This window comes from Dasypus novemcinctus, chromosome X (assembly GCF_030445035.2).
Source record: "Dasypus novemcinctus isolate mDasNov1 chromosome X, mDasNov1.1.hap2, whole genome shotgun sequence".
Lineage (NCBI taxonomy): Eukaryota > Metazoa > Chordata > Mammalia > Cingulata > Dasypodidae > Dasypus > Dasypus novemcinctus.
The window spans coordinates 114,289,946-114,306,106 of NC_080704.1; the positions used below are offsets into that span (position 1 = coordinate 114,289,946).

Sequence of the window (16,161 nt, forward strand, 5' to 3'; positions counted from 1 at the left end):
GTAGCCTGCCCAAGGTCTTATACCTTGTAAAGGGTACAGCTGGGATTTGAACAGTGCTGGTGGAAGTATATATTGGTATGACCACTTTGGAGGACAATTTGGCAATATTTAGTAACAATGAAGAAGTATATATATACTTTGATGCAGTGGTTCCACTTCTAGGTATATACGCCAGAGAAATTCACACATGTGCACAAGTGTGGCATGGTACATAGTAAGTAAAATATTTGAAACAATCTAAATGTCTAACAACAACTGTTGAATGGTATAGTCATGCAATAGAATAATAATACATATCAATAAAAAATAACCAACTTCATCTAAATTTGTCAATATGGCTAAATCTCAAAACAATATATTAATCAAAAGAACTTGCAGAAGAGTAACTACAGTGCACCATTTATGTAAATGTTGAAGACACACAATATATTACAAATTATTTATGGCCATCTACATTTCAGTGTGCTTGTATGAACACAGACTGGAAAAATATATAACAGCCTTAGAAAAGTAACTACCTCTGGGTTGGGAAGGAAACTGAGACCAGGAAAGAGTACAAAGAGGTACTAGCGATGTTTTAGTTCTTGAAAGAAGAGTATCTAAAAGAAAATATGGCAAAATAACAATAACTGTTAAACTTTGGTGGGTACATGCACAATGGCATATAAAGCTCTCTGTACTTTTCTGTTTGAAATATTACATAACTTTAAAAAGAGGGACTTTCATGCTGTAGAATGAAAAGAAAATATAGGTGCTTTGAAAAGGGAGATGTGCTAATATAGACCAACTATAGCCTTTATTCTTCCTGTCAACTTAATTGGCTCCTTCATAAAATTTTTTGAATTACAAATCAATACACATTCAATCTTTGGAAAAGATATGCATAAAGAAAGCTAATCAGTTTGAGTGTTATTATGGCACTTGCATCTGCTATGATTTACCTATTTTTAAAGTAAATCATTTTGAAAACATCTATACTTATTAGTAAAAAAAATACATTCACTATAACTCATATGTATACAGTTGATCACTGCTGCTCTAGTACTTACAAACCTAGAGAGTAAAATCCACACATCCTAGTAGGACAGAAACTCGCAGCTCAGGCCCAGATCTCTGGACTTCTCCTTAGGTTTCCTCTTGAACTGAGTGTCATGGTAGACAAAAGTGATATAAATGATTTAAATAACCAAGACTTTACAATGTTATTTCTAACATTAAATAACTGGAAATAAGTCTTCTGTTGTTGATTATTAGGCTAAGTAAATTATGGCCGACTCACTAGAGATGATGATGAAAAACATGAAGACTTTTTACAATATTGAAAAAAATCCCCCAAACCATATTAAATAAAAAGAGGAAAAAATTGCATAAAGGATTACAATTATGTAAATATATGACTATGTAGGGTTAAAGATAGGAAGGGAATGGAAATATTAGTTATATTAATGTCATAGTATTGAGTGAAATATTTCATCTTTACTTTCCTTTAATGCTGTTTTAATAAATTATTTATCCAATGCTTTCAAATAATAAAATGCTACCAATATTTTAAAAAAGAATTAGCTAAACTAAATCTTTTTTGCATAGCTATAAACCACAGAAAATTTTGGATGTATTTTTTACCTTTCAGATCTCTCAAGTTACATTACTATAAACCAAACTAACAATCAAAACCCAGAAATTGACTTGCCTCTGCTTCAGGGATAGACAAATCAGGGAACCTCTCTTCTTGTATTCAACTTCTACCTCTAGATCTGACTTGCTGAGAGGAAGGGGACAGCTATAAAGGCAGAGTAGACAAGATTAGACTTAAATCAAGTGAACTCTATTCTCCTCTGCCACCCAATCACTCAGAATGACTATGGGCAAGTCAGTCATGGAGCCTCTCTGTCTCCCTCAAACTTATGTTTCCATATTTTTGAAATTCGCCATGGAAGCCAAGTGCAGGAAGATTCAGCTAAGATCTTGGACCCATTCCCTACCTCCTTACTTCCTAAAACCTGGAGAAAATAGTACTTAGCATTAGACTCTGCCTTGCCAGGGACAGACCAAACTTTGAAGAGGTGATTCTACCCCTAAAGATATTTGTTCCTCAAGAAGAGGACTAAATTTATTGAACATATATGCATCTGACACTGTACCAAACACATCATCTTTATGCTGTATCAACACACCTTCCTGGGATCCACCGCAGACCCACAGAATCAATTCCTAGAGTGAGCCAGAGAAATCTGCATTTAAAAAAAAAAAACTTCACAAACACACTCAAGTTTTAAAACCAAAGGTCTAAGGCCAATGTTTTTCATACTGCAAATGACAATACAATAGTGAGTTGTGATCTACATTTTAAAAATAAATAGAGTAAGAGTGCACTGCATGTATTAAGTATTGTTTCTGAGAAAAGGTTCTAAGTTATATATGTTTGTGTGTACTGGGTCACAATATAAAATTTACTTCTTACCGTAAGCCATAGCCAAACAGTCTTGAAAAGCACTGAATGGGCATTGCAGACTTAGAATAACAGACAGTAATGCAGGATAGAAGTAAGCAATCAAGAAAAAGGAGATGGCATAAACACATACAACAAAACCTCAAGATTCTTCTTAAGCTCCACAAGTATCTAAAGGAATAACATAATGCAAGACATAATTCTGATAATCCATAGTAATAAGGGCATCATGGTATAGGTAACTTAGCAAAAAAACCAGACTTTATTTCAGCCAATAACTTAAATATTCTGCCCCCTCCCCTTTGTTTTAACCATGGATAATAAGAAGAACGGACAAATTACCCAAGCATCAATATCCCTTTCACCAGCTGGGGCAGAAGCTAAGAAAAGAAAAGGAAAACATGGTAGCGGAAAAAAGGGAAGCAGTCTAGCTAATCCATAATCAAATTCCAATCCCTGGATAACCGAAAGTAACTATCCATTAAAACCATCCTATCTGCCCTTGCTTACGACACTCGAATACTATATGCAGGGCCCTATTATCGACCACAGGTAATCAGTCCCAAAGATTTATTATGCCATCTCTTTCTTTACCTTTGTTTAAAACCAAACCACGGATTTCATGAGAAACGAGGGTAAAGTGAAGATATCAAGATTCCCAAACAGTGTCAATACAGCGGCGCGCCTACGCTTCTCCACTCCTAGGCGGTAAAAGCACCTCTCTGTTCCCCGCGATTTTCCCGGGAGTGGAAGCGAAGCGTAGTTCTAGCCCATGCCCCACACGAGCCGCGAGTGAGACGTGTGGGTGCTTCCACTTGGGCTTCGGGCCCAGGAGGCTAGCCCACAGCACGGAATAACAAACTCAATCCCACCCTCTTCACCCCGCCTGCACACACACTGTCCCACGAGTTGAGCCTGCAAGGATCCACAACAGTTGTCTCCTTGGGCGTTCAGTAGAGTGCGTGGAGCCTTAGTAAAACGGCTTCTCAATCCCCCCAGCCCTGCCCGGCCACCGACCCTACTCTTAAATCCCCGCCGCTCCGGATCAGACGGAGATGGAGTCTTCAGATCTGAAATTACACAGGAAAAGCGTAAATGGAAGCGAAGCCTACTGATGACCTGACAAACGAAAACTTACCTCAGCAGCAGCCGCTGCCGCCGCATGCTCTCGCAGCCCCAAAGTAAATATGCAGGCCTCCAAGACCGCGTAGCCGCCAGAGAGGCAGACCCCGGCCTATGCCAGCGGTAAAGGAGCGGCTTCGTCGGTAGGCAGTTTCCAGCTTTAGTGACGCTAACCCAAACCTAGGTATAACTGGGGTCGACCTAGTTAACTGGAAAAGGCGGCCATTGAATCGACTGTAGCGCGCTCTGGTTGGTTAGTCCTGGTGTTGGTTCAAAGGAGAGTCTCCTATGATTGGCCAGGAAAGTCAAGCGAGAACCCGGAGGTGGGGAAGGTAGTAGGACACAGTTGTTACCAAGGCAACAGAAAAACGCAGAGCCCTCCGCAGTCTATTTTCGGAGCCTAGCGAGCAACCTGAAAACTGACCAAGGTGAGGAAACCTGAACTTAAGAAGGGAGAAAGACTGGGTCCTCAGATGCCGTGGCTATTAGAGAAACTAGGGAGAACTCGAGATACTTAAGACTCTGAGAAAGAACACAAAATTCACAAGTTGTAGTTATGAGACCAGTTCCCTTTCTACCCCGTCCTAAAAACCAGTACACTTGTTAGTTCTCCCTCCCATTAAAAAAAATCACTAATTTGAAAGTGAAAACTAAGTTTCTTACAGCTATTTCGTACAAGCATTGTACCTTCTGTTTTACATACTCAGGCATGATTTATCCTGAACCAGCATGCCTTGGTTGGAATATGTTCTTTAGAGAACATAACACTGTTCAGACTGAAACGATTTATACGGTGCCATTTACTACCTAAACAATGTCCCGTGTGCTAGATCATGAACGCTGAGGGGCGAGAGCCCCAACAGACCTTGGTCAAACCCGTTGAAGAGTGGGAAACAGTGAGATCCGCACTTACTAAGCCCTGGAGTATTGTTCGAAAGACTACTTGTGCGTACAAAGTACGTACCTGTTACTCACGGAGGGCTGATTAAGAGATTAAGTATTATATGCCATTCGCCGATACCTTTTGAAAAAAGTAAGGAATTGTGCAAAAATGAAATCTGAGGGGAGAGAACAGAGTTTGACCAGAGAGGTAGAAGTCATTTATCCTGAGTTTTGTGTTGGGAATAAGGATTCTGAACAGAGGCTGTTTCCTGAAGAATGACGAAAATAGGCCTGTTGACTTGAGGAAGAAAATTTCAAAGTATTGAAAGAGTAGTCCCTGCCTCAACTCCTTTTTAGGTGGAAGTGGACTATGAGACTGAGATAGAGAAATAGGAAGAAAAATAATTGACAAGTATATTAAGTTCGGCTAAAATGTACTATACAGCATTGGATAACTCAAGATGAATTCTTTAGAAACTAAGGATTTGCCTTTCCATATAAAATCTCATGTTTCAAAAGGTATTGGGATGTTAGAGACCCCTTATGATTAATGACTAAAATAAAAACTAATAGGCAGAGGAAATATTAAATAAAAAGTCTCATTTCTTGACCTTTCAATTTATAAAGAATTCCAGGTAATTTAATCTTCCATTAAATATATTTAATTTTTTTAACAAAAGCTCTTAAGTTCCCATAGTTACTTATGAGTTGGTACATTTGTGGCTGTGGTGTTTGTATTTTAATAGCTTTATTGATTTATAATTCACATACCAAATAATTTGCCCATTTAAGTGTACAATTCAATGGATTTTAGTATATTCACAGATATTAGCAACCAACACCACAGTCCAATTTTAGAACACTTTCACTGCCTCAGTAAGAAACCCAGTATGCTTTAGCTATCATGCTGCCTACCCGTTACCCCTAGCTCCAAGCCTAAGTGACAATCTAATTTTTGTCCCTATTGATTTCCTTATTCTGAAATTTCATATGCATGAAATTATATAGTTCGTGGTTTTGTAACTGGGTTCTTTTGCATAACATAATTTCTTCAAGGTTCATCCATGCTGTGGCAAGTATCAGTACAATATTTCTTTCTATTGTGAATAATATTCCATTGTATAGATAAACCACATTTTGTTTACCTACTGTTCCTTTGACAGACATTTGGGTTGTTTCCACATTTTGGGCACTATGAATAATGAATGCTGTTATAAACATTCATGTACAAGTTCCTGTATGGACATAAGTTTTCTTGGGCATATGCCTACAAATGGAATTGCTAGGTCATAAGGTAACTCTATGGTTAATAGTTTTCCAAAGTGACTGGACTATTTTAAATTCCCACCAAGAATGTTTCAATTTCTCCATATTCTTGTCAACACATGTTGTTATCTGACATTTTGATTCTAGCCATCCTAGTGAGTGTGACGTGACATCTAATTGTGTTTTAGATTCTTTTTTTCCTGATGATTAGTGATGTTGGGGATCTTTTCACGTGCTTATTGGCTATCTGTATATCTCCTTTAGAGAAATTTCTACCAGATCCTTCACCTCTTTTTAAACTAAGCTACTTGATTTTTAAAAATTTATTTATACTTTAGGCTTTTAAATTAATTTATTGAAGCATATCACTCATACATAAACATACATAAACAAGGGTATAATAATAGTTGTCAACTTATAAAACAAACATATATAACATCATACAGAACTATCATAACTCACTTTACCACCAATAACTTGCATTGTTGTTAAACCTTTTTAACTAATTATTAAAGAGCATTGCCAAAATATTACTATCCAAAGTATTTTCCCCTAACCAATCCTATTAATATTATCTTTACATCATTTATATATGAACATACATGAACAATTAAGTGTATAGTAAAAGTTGTGAGCTTATGAAGCAAACATGCATAACATTATACAGGGGTCGCATACATAAACCCTCCACCAACACCTTGCATTGTTGTGAGAAGTTTGTTACAAATTATGAAAGAATATTGTCAAAATCATACTACCAATCATAGTCCTTATCTTACATTTGGTGTGTTTTCCCCCAACTCACCCTATTATTATTTTTTCAATATATTTTTTATGACAGAATTTGTAAACTTATAAAACAATCGTGCATATGTGTAGAATTCCCAAACAACACCCCTCCATCAACACACCACATTGTGGTGGAACATTTGCTACAGATAATATCATCTGATTATTGCCATGTCCATAGTGTATATTTGGCTCACATTTTCCATACTGCCTCAGTATCAACACAGTACATCTTTGGCATAGATGGAAGAATATTATATTACTACTGCTCACCACAGTCCATAGGTCACTCCAGCTGCATTTTTCCCATACTTCTCCACATTCCCAACAGCCTGCAGTAGTGATGTACATTTACTCTAGCTCACAAAGGACACTCTTGAATCTGTATCATCACCCACAATTCTCATCCACCTGTTGGTGTACTGTGCTATTCAGTTCCTAGATTATTCTCTAGCATTTTATCAATTGACATTTACATACCTAGACTACCATTTTCAGTCACATCCCCATTTATAAACCAGCTGTTATTCACTATGTGTTACCATCCACTCTACATATTTCTACTCTTTTACAGTAAAGCTAGTTAAAACTTCGATATACATTAAACATCAGATGTCCATCTCAGTTTTCCTCTTATCTCTTTTAAGAATCCACCACCTACCACTAGGTCTTGAAGATATTTTCCTAAAATTTCTTCTAGAAGCTTTATGGTTCTTGCTTTTATTTTTAGGATTTTTATCCATTTTGAGTTACTTTTTGAATAAGGTGTGAGAAAAGGGTCCTCTTTCCTTCTTTCAGCTATGGCTGTCCAATTCTTTCAGCATCATTTGTTGAATGGATTGTTCTGTCTAAGCTGTGTTGGTTTGGCAGGCTAGTCAAAAATCACTTGACCATACATGGGAGGGTCTGTTTCTGAACCATCAATTTGGTTCCGTTGGTCTGTTTGTCTGTCTTTAGGCCAGTACCATGCTGTTTTTACCACTATAGCTAGGTAATATGATTTAAAGTCTGAAGATGAGAGTTTACTTTTCCTTTTTATGATGTTTCTGACTATTCAGGAACCCTTACCCCTGCAAACAAATCCAATGATCATATTTTCAGTTTTTTTTTTAATGCTGGTGGAATTTCCATTGGGACTACATTGAATCCGCACATCAATTAGAGTAGAATTGACATCTTAATGATACCCAGTCCTCCAATCCACGAGCATGGAATTTTCTTCCAGTCACCTAGGCCCTTTTTGATTTCTTCCAACACCAAGTTGTAGGTTTCTGAATACAAGTGCCCCACATCATTAGTCAAGTTTATTCCTGACTATTTTAGTTTTATCTGTCATATTTTATTTTCACCACTCTTTTGACATTTTTACTTACTTTTATTGATATAATCTTCATTTCTAGACTCTCTCCAGGCCTCTCTCTCCTGTCTTTTCAGGCTCTAGCACACCCTTTAGTATTTCCTGAAAATCTGGTCTCTTCTTTAGAAATTCTCAGTTTTTATTTGTCTGTGAATATTCTATTCTTGCCCTCATTTTTGAAAGATAGTCTTGGTGGATATAAGATTCTTGGCTGGAAGTTTTTCTCTTGTTATCTTAAATATATGAGACCACTGTCTTCCTGCCTCCATGGTTTCTGGTGAGAAATCAGCACTGAATCTTATTAGGTATCCCTTATATGTTATGCACTGCTTTTCTCTTGCTGTTCTCAAAATTCTCCCTTGGTCTCTGGCATTTGACATTCTGATGAATATGTGTCTCAGAGTTGGTCTATTCAGATTTTTCCATTTGGGGATACGTTGTGCTTCTTGGACAGGTATTTCTATGTCTTTCAATAGAGTTGGGAAATTTTCTACCATTATTTCTTCAAATATTGCTTCTGTCCCTTTTCCCTTCTCTTCTCCTTCCAGGCACCCATGACACGTATGTTTGCATGCCTTTTGCTGTCATTTAGTTCCCTCCGACCTTGTTCAATTTTTTTCCATTCTTTTATTCATCTGTTGTTTTGTATGTGTACTTCCAGATGCCATTTCTTCAAGCTCACCAATCCTTTCTTCTGTCTCTTCAAATCTGCTATTATATGATTCCAATGTTTTTTAATTTCATTTATTGCACCTTTCATTCCCATAAGCTCTGTTATTTTTCTATGCATGCTTTAAAATTCTTCTTTGTGCTCCTCCAGTGTCTTCTTAATATCCTTAATCTCTTTAGCCATCTCATTGAATTTATTAAGGAGATTTGTTTGAACATCTATGATTAGTTGTCTCAACTCCTTTATGTCATCTGGAGGCTTATCATGTTCCTTTTACTGGGCCATAGCTTCCTGTTTCTTGGTGTGGATTGTAATTCTTTGTTGGTGTCTTCGCATCTGGCTTACTAGAGTATTTATTCTGGGTGCAGTTTTTCTCTTTAGTTTAGGGCTTCCTGCTCTTTCTCCCTTGCTGATTGTGTAGTAGGAGGTAAGCATGTAGTTGGTGCTATAAGCTGTGGAGCCTCAAGCTGCCCTCATTGCGCCAGGGACTAATGAAGCTTTTTCCAACTTTCTCCTTTGCCAGGGGTAGGGACAGAGTCACAGTTGTGTGGAATAATCCAAGTCGTATAGGCCTACACTGTAGTTGCCCAGAGAGACTAATGAAGCTTCACTCTTTCTCCCCTGCCTGGGGCGGAGATAGAGCTACAGGTGTGGGCAGCAATCTATGCAGTGTAGGTCCAGGATGACCGCATTTGCCCCGGTAGACTTAGGATTTCCAGTCTCTGCCAGCCAGTGTTTCTGCAGTTACCTGTATGGGCTGGTGCAGGGCCTGCCAGCCTCCTCCCTGTCTGAGGTGGGGAGGAAGCCTAGGCTAGTGCTGCAGGCCGATCTGGGTGAAAGAAACTAATTCCTACCATCACTGTGATTTTTGGTCAGCCCGGCTTCCCCTCAGGCTGGGGGCAGAGTCAAAACAGTGGCCACAGGGCTCTCTCTGACTTGGGTTGAATTCACAGCCCAGCTATTCCCAGGGTTATACCTTAGCCAGCCGAGCCTACCAACCGGTAGTCGAAATCAGCAGCCCACTGTCTCCTCCTCCCCTGTTTTTGAGAAATGGAGCTTCCAATTCCAGCCACAGACTAGCTCCTGGGGCAGCTCGTGCCACCAGAGTAGGATGATCACCGGTCTCCAGGGCTTGGCTGGTAATTTTCGGGAGAGGCTGGCGCAGGTCCCTGCAGCTTCTTCCCTGCTTGAGGTGGGGCTGGGGCCTAGGCTAGACCTGCAATCTGACCTGGATGGAAAGAAGCCGGTCCCCACCAGCAGTGGAATTTTCAGTCTGCCCCGCTTCCCCTCGTGCCAGGCATGGAGTTAAGATGGCAGTTCCCAGCCTCTTTTTGAAGTGGACAGGCTTAAACTTTAGCTGTTCTCAGGATTTTGCTGTAGCCTACTGAATTTACTCATCAGTAGCTGAATTTGGTGCCTAACTGTTTCTTCCTCCCCTGTTTTGGGAAGTGAAGCTTTCTATTCCAGCCGTGGAACAGCTCCTGAGGCGGCTTGTGCCTCCAGTGGAGGATGGACACCGGCCTCTGTGGCGTGGAGAGCTCTACTCATGAGTCTTCTGCAGATGGGCAGTCTCCTCATTCCATTCCTTCAAGGATGTTGCAGGATGTTCTTCTGGCCTCCTGGAGTCCCCAAACAGGTGCTTCAGCTAGCTCCAGAGAGCTCTGGGTGTTTACTCACTGTCCTTATAGCAGGAGCTGACTCTAGGAGCATCTTACTCCACCACCATCTTGCTGATTCTCTCTGAGCTACTTGATTTTTTTTATTGAATTGTACTGGTTCTTTATATATTCCACATACAAGTGACTTATTAGACAAGAGTTTTGCAAATATTTTCTCACTTCCTGTGGGTTTTTTCACTTTTTTCATGATGCCCTTTGAGGCAGAAAAGTCTTTAATCTTGATGAATTCCAATTTATCTATTTTTCTTTTCTTTCTGTTTTTTTTTCTTTTGCTCATGTGTTTGGTGTCATATCTAAGAAAACTGTGCCAAATCCATCATGATGATTTACCCCAGTGTTTTCTTCTAAGTATTTTTATTGTTTTTGTTCTTACATTTAGGTCTTTGTTCCTTTTCTTTGTTTGTTGTAATTTTTAAAAATTTATTGTGTACATTTAATAATTGAAAATATAAACTAATTAAGAAAAAGAAAACACAGTTGAATAAAAACATACATTTCTCAATTAAATGTACTGGATACATATAAAAATTGTTTTTGAATTATATAAGATGTTACACATTATATTTGGTTCATACTAATGCAATCATATAGTATTTGTCCTTTTGTCTGTGGCTTGCTTCACTCATCATAGTGTTCTCCAGGTTCATCCATGTTGTCATAGGTTTTACAACTTCATTCCTTCTTACAGCTGCATAATATTCCATTGTGTGAATACACCACAGTTTGTTTATCCATTCATTGGTCGATGGACACCTGGGTTGTTTCCATCTTTTGACAATCATGAATAATGATGCCCTTATGAACATTGGTGTGCAGATGTCTGTTTCTGTCACTGCTCTAAGTTCTTCTGGGTATATACCCAGTAGTGGTATTGCAGGATCATGTGGCAAGTTTATATTCAACTTCATTAGGAACTGCCAAACAGTCCTCCACAGTGGTAGTACCATTCTACATTCCTACCAACAATGAATAAGTGTTCCTTTCTCTCCACACCCTCTCCAGCACTTCGGTTCTCTGTCTTTTTAGTAGTGGCCAATCTGATAGGTGTGAAATGATATCTCCTTGTGGTTTTGATTTGCATTTCCCTAATCATTAGTGATGTTGAGCGTTTTTTCATGTGTTTTTGTGCCATTTGTATTTCTTCTTTGGGCAAATGTCTATTTAAATCTTTTTCCCATTTTTTAAGTGGATCGCTTATCTTTTTCTTGTTGATTTGTAACATCTCCTTATAAATCCTGGATATTAAACCCTTACCAGACATGTGATTTCCAAATATTTTCTCCCATTGAGTTGGCTGCCTTTTTACCCTTTTGACAAAGAAGTGATGTGCAAAAGTGTTTAATTTTGAGGGGGTCCCATTTATTTTTTCTTTTGTTGCATGTGCTTTGGATTTAAGGTCCAAGAAACCACCACCTACTACAAGGTCTTGAAGATGCTTCCCTACATTTTCTTCTAGTAGTTTTATGATCCTGGCTTTTATATTTTGGTCTTTGATCCATTTTGAGTTGATTCTTGTATAGGGAGTGAGATAGGGGTCCTCTTTCATTCTTTTGGTTATAGATATCCAGTTTTCCCAGCACTGTTTGAGTGCTGGGAGACTGTTTTGTCCTGTTAACATGGACTTGTTAGGTTTGTCAAAAACCTATTCTCAATTCTATTCCAATGATCAATGTGTCCATCTTTATGGCAGTACCATGCTGTTTTGACCACTGTAGCTTTATAATATATTTCAAGGCCAGGTCTTTGATCCATTTTTCCTTAATTTTTATATAAGGTCTGCGGTAAGGATTCAAATTCATTCTAGAGCATGTGGCTACCCAGTTGTACCAGCACCGTGTATTGAAAAGACTACTGAACATTCTTTCTCCTATTGAATAGTCTTGTCATGGCTGTCAAAAATTAATTGACTATAAATGTATAGTTTTATTTCTGGACTGTTGATTCTACTCCATTGATCTATATGTCTATCCTTGTGACAGTACCACACTGTCTTGATTACCATTGTTTGTGGTAGGTTTTGAAATTGAGAAGTGTTCATTCTACTTTAGCCTTCATTTTCAGGATTTTTTTTTTTTTTTTTTGCTATTCTGGGTCCCCCTGCAATTTCATGTGAATTTTAGAATCAGCTTGATGACTGTACATAGACGTCAGCTGGGATTTTTATTGGAATTGCATTAAATGTGTAGATCACTTTGGGGGTATTGCCATCTTAATGTTAAGCCTTCTGATCCATGAATGTGAGGGTGTTTTTCTCTTTGTTTAGATCTTGTTTAATTTCTTTCAAGATTGTTTTGTACTTGTCAGAGTATATGTTTTGTACTTCTTTGGTGAAGTATTTTATTATTTTTGTTTTGTAGTTGTCAGAGTATATGTTTTGTACTTTTTTGTGAAGTATTTTTATTATTTTTGATGCTATTGTGAATAGAATTGTTTCCTTAATTTTGTTTTCAGATTGCTCATTTCAGGTGTTTAGATTTTTGTGTAATGATATTATATTCTGTACCCTTGTTTTTTAGTGGACTCCTCGGAATTTTTTATACAAAAGATCATGGCATCTACCAAAGAAGATAGTTTTACTTCTTTACATTCTGGATGCCTTTTATTTCCTTTATTTCTCTCCCCTTTATTTCCTTCCCCCGCCCCCCACCCTGGTTGTCTGTTCTCTGTGTCTATTTGCTGCATCTTCTTTGTCTGCTTCTGTTGTTGTCAGCAGCACGGGAATCTGTATTTCTTTTTGTTGCATCATCTTGTTGTGTCACTTCTCTGTGTGGGCAGCACCATTCCGGGCCAGGCTGAACTTTCTTTTGCACTGGACGGCTCTCCTTATGGGGTACACTCCTTGCACGTGGGGCTCCCCTACTTGGGGACACCCCTATGTGGCATGGCACTCCTTGCATGCATCAGCACTGTGCGTGGGCCAATTCCACATGTGTCAAGGAGGCCTGGGATTTGAACTGTAGACCTCCCATGTGGTAGGTGGATGCCCTATCCATTGGGCCAAGTCCGCTTCCCCAATTATTTTTTATTAAGCAGTTTGATTGAGATATATTCACATACTATATGATCTATCCAAAGTATATAATCAATGACTTTTTTTCATCTATTAAAAAGTCCTTTCTCAGATGGGATCTCCCTTCATAAGGCTTTCATGCTAATGTGATAGAGGTGCAGTTAACGTTGGGGTTTAAGATAGATTTAGGGGATTTGAATCTCTGGACCGACAATGTGACAACCAGGTCCTGAGCCTCAACAGACTCCAGCACCTACAATCTGATTTATTGGACTTATCACACTCAGCTAAGATGGAGTTGAAGAAGGACAATCACCACACCATGGAGCCTAAAGTGATTACAACCGAAAATGGGAGGATTGCATCCAGCATCCATGTGGAATCTGAGCCTCCTCTTGACATAGAGGTGCAATGGACACTACCAATCCAATGTCCACAAAGAAGAGGTGGCATTGGATTGGGAAAAGTGGACATGGTGGAAGATGGGTGTGGGGAAAGGCAGGAAGAGATGAGAGGTGGAGGCGTCTTTGGGTCATGGAGCTGCCCTGGATGGTGCCTCAGAGGTAATCACCGGACATTGTAAATCCTCACAGGGTCCACTGGATGGAATGGAGGCGAGTATGGACCATGATGTGGACCATTGTCTATGAGGTGCAGAGGTGCCCAAAGATGTACTTACCAAATCCGATGGATATGTCATGATGATGGGAACGAGTGTTGTTGGGGGGGGAGAGGGAGGGGGGGTGGGGATGAATGGGACCTCACATATATATTTTTAATGTAATATTATTACAAAGTCAATAATAAAATAAAATAAAAAAAAAAAAAAAAGTCCTTTATTGGGAATCGGGTTTGGCTCTACTGATAGAGCAACTGCCTACCACATGAGAGTTTCAGGGTTCAAACACACAAGGAGTGTGCCCCATAAGGAGAGCCACCCTATGTGAAAAAAGCGCAGCCTGCCAGGAGTGACACTGCATGTACAGACAGCTGACGCAGCAAGATGATGCAACGAAAAGAGACACAGATTCCTGGTGCTGCTGACAAAAATGCAAGTGGACACAGAAAAACACACAGTGAATGGACACAGAGAGCAGACAATGGGGGTGGGGGAAGGGGAGAGAAATAAATAAAAAAGTGTGCGCTATGATGTGGACCATTGACCATGAGGTGCAGCAGTGCTCAGAGATGTATTCACCAAATGCAATGAATGTCTCATGATGATGGAGGAGATTGTTGTTATGGGGGGAGGAGTAGGGGGAGGAGTGGGGTGAGGGGGGTGGGGGGTATATGGGGACCTCATATTTTTTGAATGTAATATTTAAAAAATAAATAAAGACAAAAATAAATCTTAAAAAAGTCTTTTATTGTAAAATTGTAAAATAAATAGAAAAATAGATTGAAAGAAATTATAAACTTTAAACGAGAGTGCAAGGCCAGGTTAGATTTAGTATAATCAATTATAAAAAATAGATAGCATAGCAACATTTATAAATGTAAATAATAATTCAAATAGAAATTAATAATAACATAATTCTAATTTTTATATTACAGCTCTAACTGTTGGACATAATAATCTCTTAAGAATGAAATAAATTATTGGTTTAGTTATTTAATTTCATTTAGGCCATTATTCTTTCCAGATAATCAAATTCCTATTTGGGAATTCTTCTCTTCTTATTGGAATGAATTACAGCAGATAACAATTTTCCAACTCATAGTTTTATGAGGCAGAAAAATTCAAAATCTTGTTCAAGAGTAGTCGTGCCAAATCATTATTGATCGAGATAGATTATTTTAATTAAAGAGTATGAGTAAGAAACGATTAAAGAAATATGAAGTATCCAAAAATATCTCTCTCCTGCAGCCCTCCTGAATTAAAAGCAAGTGTTTATTTTGTATGAAAAAAATTACAGAATACTGATTACAGGAACAATTTGCCAGTTGCACTGAGTAATTATTGTTTATATACTATAATGTTATTTTACATTTTTCTGGTCTACTCCAGCTCTTTTTTGGTTGCTATTTGTGTGGGATACCTTTTTTCAGCCTTTATCTTTTAACCTGGTTATATCCTTACATCTGAGTTGGGTCTCTTGTAGACAACATATAGACAGCTCATGTGTTTTTATCCATTCTATCAGTCTCTGTCTTTTGATTGGGGACTTCAAACCATCAACATTCAGTGTTATTACTATAAAGACATTATGTTCTTCATTGATTTTGTCCTTCAGTTCTCTGTTGTCATATCATTCTATTGTCTGTCTTCTTATCCTTTAATTTACCTTCCTAATAATCTTCATTTTGAAAACTTCTCCAAGTCTCTCACCATTGCTTCTTCCTTTCAGGCTGCAGCACCCCCTTTAGTATCTCTTGCAAATCTGGTCTTTTGGTAACATAATCTATCAGTTTTTGTTTGTCTGTGAAGAATTTGAAGTCACCGTCATTTTGAAGGACAGCTTTGCCAGATAAAGAATTCTTGGCTGGCAGTTTTTCTCTTTCAGTACCTTAAATACAGCATACCATTTTCTTCTCTTTTCCATGGTTTCTGATGAGAGGTTGGCACTCAATCTTATCAAGTTTCCCTTGTATGTGATGCTTTGCTTTTCTCTTGCTGCTTTTAGAATCCTCTCTTTATCTCTGATGTATGTCATTCTGAGGAGTAGGTATCTCAGGAGAGATCTATTCAGGTTTATTCTGTTTGGGGTGCATTGTCCTTCTCGGATATTGATATTTATGTCCTTCATAAGAGTTGGGAAGTTTTTGATTATTATTTCCTGAAATATTCTTTCTATTCCTTTTCCATTCTCATCTCCTTCTGGGACACCAATAATGTGAATGTTTGTACATTTCATGTTATCATTCAATTACCTGAGACTCTGTTCTTTTTTTTCCCATTCTCTTTCTGTTCTCCTGTGTTTTCCAGTTCAGATGTTC

General features: G+C 38.4%; 2 protein-coding genes across 4 annotated transcripts in view; one reads left to right on the forward strand and one right to left on the reverse strand.

Moving 5' to 3' along the window:
• NUP62CL (nucleoporin 62 C-terminal like) overlaps window positions 1-3,803 on the reverse strand; it is a 110,806-nt gene extending 107,003 nt beyond the window's left edge. For 2 of the 3 annotated variants that reach the window (XM_071213036.1, XM_071213035.1), the window contains exon 1: window positions 3,588-3,803. The gene's annotated coding sequence lies outside the window, so the exon portion shown is untranslated. The remainder of the gene's footprint in view (window positions 1-3,587) is intronic. The other variant, XM_071213037.1, reaches the window with a different exon arrangement.
• A 124-nt stretch (window positions 3,804-3,927) lies between these two features.
• The window catches only part of DNAAF6 (dynein axonemal assembly factor 6), a 140,273-nt gene continuing 128,039 nt past the window's right edge, over window positions 3,928-16,161 (forward strand). The window contains exon 1 of the mRNA XM_058291303.2: window positions 3,928-3,999. The gene's annotated coding sequence lies outside the window, so the exon portion shown is untranslated. The remainder of the gene's footprint in view (window positions 4,000-16,161) is intronic.